Source organism: Mytilus galloprovincialis, chromosome 4 (assembly GCF_965363235.1).
Source record: "Mytilus galloprovincialis chromosome 4, xbMytGall1.hap1.1, whole genome shotgun sequence".
Classification (NCBI taxonomy): domain Eukaryota; kingdom Metazoa; phylum Mollusca; class Bivalvia; order Mytilida; family Mytilidae; genus Mytilus; species Mytilus galloprovincialis.
The window spans coordinates 16,951,748-16,958,508 of record NC_134841.1 but is presented as its reverse complement, the minus strand read 5'-3'; the positions used below and the strand labels follow the sequence as shown (position 1 = coordinate 16,958,508).

The following is a 6,761-nucleotide window of genomic DNA, read 5'->3' as shown; positions in this document are numbered from 1 at the left end:
TTTATGGGCGATTTAACCACTAAATGTCCTTAAGTCTCCGTGCTGTTACATGTTAATTAGGGGAAAGGAACGTTGAAGAGTTTCCAATTAGTTGTCTGAGATCACTATAAAATTGATTGTACTGCCAATAAATTTCTATTTAGTTACGATAGAGGTTAGAAAAAGATAAACAACAGCTCAAACTAACGGGTTCTGTTCAATCTCAAAATAATTTAAAGGGTTTTAATAGTCAGCTTAAAGACGGATTCAACAAATATTAGTTTGTGAATGATAGAGTGGACAGACGTTTATTGATCTAAGACAACCAGATGTCGTTGATATCATCTTAAATTTGTCATAATTATATAAAGGCGGGGTTATCAATACTGCTGAATATTAACTTGTATTGCTTTCCTTCAATCAGCGATTCACAAATCAAAATGGTGATGAACTTTCAATTTGTCCAGGGTACATCAGGAAGTCATTATTATATTGACAAAGATTTTAATAAGGAAGTGTATGAAACTTTTATAAGAAACTTAACAAAATGAATGACTTGGCAGACGACATTGAAAGTTGTTGTTCTTCACATTCAGACAATGAATCAGTTTCGAGTAATGTTGAACCAGTTCGGAATAATTCGTTAAAGTTTGGAATTGCAAATATTTTAAAAGAGAGTGAACATTCAGTGACTACAGAGACGTCATTTTCTAACGATGAACAATTATCTAAAAACATGTTTAACCATACGAACAGTCCTAGACTTTTATTTAATCCGTATTTTATGCCAAATTCAAGCCTTATGTGGCCTCTCCAAGATTTATCAAGAGACAGACAAATACGTAAGTAGTATTTTCAGGATTAAGATAAACAAGTTATTTATTTGTACAGTATTATCTGCAGACGAATAACAAAATTCCATTTTACATAAAAAAAAAACATTTTCATATTTTCAAATTACATTTATATTAATTTGAAAAGAATCAAGTCAGCGCACACACATGTCGTGTATAAAGTCAACAAAAAAATATTTTTTAACTTCTTGACGACAAATACATCCGTCAATATACGCGTAAAAGGATCTACTTCGCGGACCTACAAAAACGTAATCTTATCTTTAACCTTAGATTGTGATTCAAAATCTGACTCGACTTAGAGCAACCTGATAATTTTGACAATTGCCTTTTTTATGCACACTAGCCTCAATTTATTAAAATTATTACCTCTACATTTTAGTAACAAGACGAATAGGACATCCGTATCAAAACAGAACCCCACCAAAGAAAAAGAAACCAAGGACTTCATTTAGCAGACTTGCCATAATAGAACTAGAGAAAAGATTTGAACAGCAAAAGTATCTAGCGTCATCAGAACGAACGCATTTAGCAAAATCTCTGAAGATTTCAGATTCACAGGTGAAAACATGGTTTCAGAATAGGAGAACCAAGTGGAGGTAGGAAAGGTTTTTTTTTTGGATCAAATAAAATTTTAAAATATATATATATAGATATATATGTTTTATAAAAGTTATACAAAAATGTATCTAGTAAATTTAAAATACCAAAATAAAAACGAGTAGCGGAATCGAAAAGAAAATGTTCGTACAACACGTAGAGTTTAGCTCTTATTGAAATTTGGACAGTGATTTGACATTTGTCAGTGTTGTAATTATATATCAAATTTTCATGTACTTAAATAGAAAAAACATTGCCTAGATAATGTTCATTCAACTTTGATCAGTCTTTTATTAAGTAAATTTTAAAGATATTTTTTTTTGTAACTGAAGATCTAAAAAAAAATAAAATCCAACACATGTTCCAGAACAGATTTTTTTTTTTATTAATTCAATATGTTTTTATTGTAGTGAAACAAAATTTAAAACATTATATGCATATGCCTCTATGTTATTTGTAAATTTGTAAATTATAATACTTGAGTTGAGCAATATTTGAAAAGAAACCGCCCAGATTACGGCAGAGGCATGAATGACTTCAATAAAATAACTAAAGCTAACTAACAAAATGTAATAAAATTTCATTTATATCTGTTTAAATAAGATTGATAATCTTTTCATTTGAATTCACATACATTACGGGTTTTATACGCCCGTGAAAATTTTTACGGGACGTTTTATGGTATACAAATGTCCGGCGTCCGTCTGTCCGTCCGGCGTAAACATGTCGCACCGTAACTGGAGAACAACTTATCTAAATTTCATGAAACATAATATAGTTGTTTCTTATGATGGTCAAACGACCTGTTTTCTTTTTGGTGAAAATTAGATTAAAACTTTTTGAGTTTCAGGACTTTGTAACTAGAGCAGTGGTGTGGATTTTTTTTTCACATGTCGCGCCGTATCTCAAAAACGATTTATGATTATTGCAAAAAACTTTACACACTTCTTAGTTTTAATAATCCTATTATCTGTATACGTTTTGGTAATGATTCAAAATTTATTTTTGAGATATTGAGTATTTTGTAATAAAAAAAAGGGGGGGTCACATGTCGCGCCGTATCTCAAAAGCGATTTATGATAATTGCTTAAAACTTTACACACTTCTTATTTATATTAATCTAAAGATCTGTATGATTGACAATGAAAAAAACTCCACAAGGGGCAAAACAACAAAAAAATTAACAATCACAATACGGCCTTTAACAATGAGGAAAGCCCATACCGCCTAGTCAGCTATCAAAAGACCCCGAAATGACAAATATAGAACAATTCAAACGAGCGGGGTTAAACCAGCTTGCGAGTGCGTAATCATCTCCGTTATCTGGAAAATGCAGTGGTGTAACAGCACAACACAAGAACAAACTATACAAACTGTTGGAAAAGGCTTGAGATCAAATCGAAACAAAGCACACGAAACAAAACCACATCGAAAGCACAAGAACGCAGGTATCATACTAAGAGTACTCTTTACAGATACAAAGAACTTCCAACTTAAACCATGCTTTCCCAGACTATAATATGATACTATTTAGTTTTGTAAACTGCTGTCCAGAAGTCCGATATTTATTATTTAGTTTTGTAAACTGCTGTCCAGAAGTCAAATATTTATTATTTTCGATTTTCCTGTCTTTTATTCGATTGGTTTGAAAGTTTGTATTTTAATTATTTATAACCTTTTTGTGCTAATTTATTTTTAACTTAAACAATCATTTTTTTCACAGGCGACAAGTTGCTGAAGAAAAGGAAATACAAAGACAAGCTGCAAATCGTTTATTAATGTCTATTGGACAAAGTGTTTTACAATAAATTGCTCAACCTAATGTGACTTTAAAGGAAGTATTATTGTTAATTAAGAAGCCATTAGTGTGGGTTCTTTTCCCACAAAATTAAACTGTTCTTTTGCTTTTACATTAAAAAAAACTTTTATTAATCGTTCTTCTTTCATATTATGGGCGCATTGCATTTGCGCCAATTTTTAAAAAATCCAATCTTTCATTTGCGCCACAAGGTTATATTTCATTTGCGCCAAAAAAATAAACTTCATTTGCGCCATTTTACAGGTAAAACAGGTAATATATAACAGAAAAGTTAAATATTCATTGCTCTAAAAGGTTTGTTTATGCAGTATTTCCCCTGTTTGAATTGAATTTGAGTGAGTTCATACTCTTTTTCTTTTACAAAATTGAGAGTCACAAAGCCATGATTTCAAATTATATGTAGTGTTCACATGTTTGAGCTGTCAAGATATTCATTGTCAATTCAGAGACAAACATATGATAAGTCTGTAATTTTTGGTGACCACACATATTATATAGGTATCGTATGTTCTGCAAAATGGAGACAGTCGCTTAGGTGTAAATAAAAATAGACCCACACAAATTTGGAAAGTCAGAACAACAATTGATATGGACTGTAGTTCAACGATTGCAGACAGAAAAACCCAGACTATATCCTTTGGATAAATATGGTATGCACTTAAGAGGCGACATTTCCAGACATGAATACAACGGGACCGTCGCTCATAAGTTTTGTGAAAGGAACAGACTTACTATAGTATACAGTGCTTATAACTGTCTAAAATTTTTACTCCAGTTATATAGTGCTTTCTTTTATATTTTATAATAGGTTTTATAATAACAGAACTGGGTTTTATCAAGGTTTATCATAACTTGTATGGTTTTATGTTGACTGATTTCTGTATATATATGTTTAACTATGCAAACATTATCATAAAAAGTCTTTTTAAAACAAAGGGTTTTTTTACACTATTAACCTGTATTTACCTGTCATATTGGCGCAAATGAAAGGTTTCAGTTTTGGCGCAAATGAATTATGGTTTGTGGCGCAAATGAAAGATTTTTTGGCGCAAATGAAATGCCAATTGGCGCAAAAGCAAAGCACCGCATATTATATTATAATATTGCGGTTCAAACGATGATTTAACAATATACATTTCAACAGTTTTACTGTGATACAGTGAAGTATTAGTTAAATAAAGCAGTGTTAAAGACAACCGTGAATTTAAGCAAAAAATGTTTAACTTTCAGCCAAAAAAATAATTAGTTTAATTTATTATTCAATTGGAAATTATGGCACAGGATTCATTCTGCCATGAGTGGCTTGCTAATCGTTTGTAACAGTATCACTATGGTTTTGTTTCAACTATTACTTCTTCTTCTTTTTAATTTTCCATAGCAATATCTCAATAACTAATTCATGGTTCTATATACATATATAATTCTTGGTGTCTTCAACCTATTTCGCTATGACAATTCCATTATGTTGGTGTATGTAGTAATTGTACAAAATACCCCTGTACTTCAATCGCTTTAGTGGCAGTGGTTGTATATATGTGGTGGTGTTTAACGACCTTGACTGGCCTTTCAGCCCTCGCACGGTCGGCTCGGTGCCCGAAGGCGTTTGGTGAGCTTTAAATATTCTGGTGCCATGGGTCAGGAACAAGTAGTGGAGGTCGCAATATGGAGGCCGCCATCTTGGTTTTGGTGAGTTGTTTTTGGTTTTTGACTATTTTGTTGTTTATTCTTCACTAACGGCTGCTTTCAGGGCCAGTTTGGTCAGCTTGGCAGCCCGCTAGCCTCGATGATGCAGTACTGGTAGATGATCTCGGACGTAGTTCGAAAGATGACAGGAAGCATTATCAGGACCAAAGCCGTGAGGCAGTGAAATGAAGGTCGTATCACCCAACAGCCTAGGATACAGCCCTCGGACGTTAATCGGCATAACACTCCCCATAATACAATGGTTTTGGAGTGCATGTTAACGCGGGTACGCCAACTACTACGTCTATCTGTACGGCATGGATCGGTTTCTGTCATCTTAAGTAGTAAGTCGTTGATATCTAACTGTAAGCCCTCATCGAAGATAGCGGGTAAAGGAGAGCTGGCCCAGCACGTCCGTTCAGCTGTAATGACTGAGACGTGACTCGATTGTGATGTAACATGATGCAGTGGTTGTGTATCAACATTGACCTTTTATTCAGGTTGTTAACCCAATCAAAAGTTAATTACCTACATTTTCATATTCAATAAACATATTAATAAACCTAATTATCTTTAAAAGTCATTTCACAGCATAGCACCATGTTTCCTTTCTTTTCTTTTTATATGTTACCCGTATTTTGAGAAACAAAGAGTAATTGATTGACAAAGATCCGGGAATGATAAACCTACGTCTGGTAGTCCGTTAGTTATAATAAACGACCAATTTCTAATGGCTTTAATTTGATCGAATGTATAGCCATATAACAATATAAAGTTTAATTATACGCCCCATTGACTGACTAGTGAAGGGAATAATTCAGGAGCATCCTCTTTATAATTAATTTATCCATGTAATGTGATATTTATTTAACCTTACAGCCGTCTATCATGGTCTTATAGAAATTGATTGGCCTGTCTACATATCAAGATAAAAGGTCCTCTGGGACTATTGTCTTCCAATGTAATGAGACCATTTTATTAAATTAACAAAATGAATTCATCAAAAATAAAAAAAGTCATTGCTATGACAGGAATCAATTGTTTGAAATATAACAGAGCGGTATTCTATCCCGGTAAGGTTAGCTTGTCGTCGCTTTTGGAGATCTGTTACATCTCGCCGATTGTGTACTGTTATATCAATTGATATGGAATATTTATTATCATTGCTCAACTTGCTCCAACATAAAAGAAGACTAGAAAAGTAAGCTAAAAGTAATTCTCTATGGTTCTGTATAATGTATGTTTAACTTTTTCTGTAATCAGGTTTGATCTTTAATCCCCCCCCCCCGAAAAAAAATTAAAAGAGAAAGATAACTGTTAAGTTTAAGTTTAAAATATAACTTCAGATTTGTCCTTTTAGTTACTTGAAGAACATGAAATACCTTAAGCGTTTAAAGTGGGAATTGTGTACAGATTTGGCGTTCTATTTGGACACTTTTTTCATAACTCTCGTGTATATGTTGTTTTATTATACCTCGGTAATCATTTTCTACATATTAGTACACAATATTTTCACTATTTTTTCAACTATCGAACTATTGGACCGGTCCAACTATTGGACCTCGCTGAAACTATTTGATCGCAAGCGTCATCTTTTTTTCTCGGAATTTCAAATGCTGCTACGGGATTGGCTTATTTTGAGATCGCCGCGGGAGTTACTACGTCTCATTTTACCTCTTGTATCTAGAATTGAAGTCAACACAGAACTCGCCCTTACCATCCAGTATATATGAAGTAAACACGAAACAATCTGATTGTGTTTCTGCTCTTTATATTACGATAGTAGACGTAGTAGTTGATTTAGCCCGAAATTAATTGTCTGATGT

General features: G+C 33.0%; 1 long non-coding RNA gene across 1 annotated transcript; it reads left to right on the top strand.

Moving 5' to 3' along the window:
* Positions 1–224: 224 nt before the first annotated feature.
* On the top strand, positions 225–3,365 carry LOC143070507 (uncharacterized). The gene is made up of 3 exons (XR_012976556.1): positions 225–821; positions 1,216–1,432; positions 3,157–3,365. It is a non-coding gene; the product is annotated as an uncharacterized LOC143070507 (long non-coding RNA).
* Positions 3,366–6,761: the final 3,396 nt, after the last annotated feature.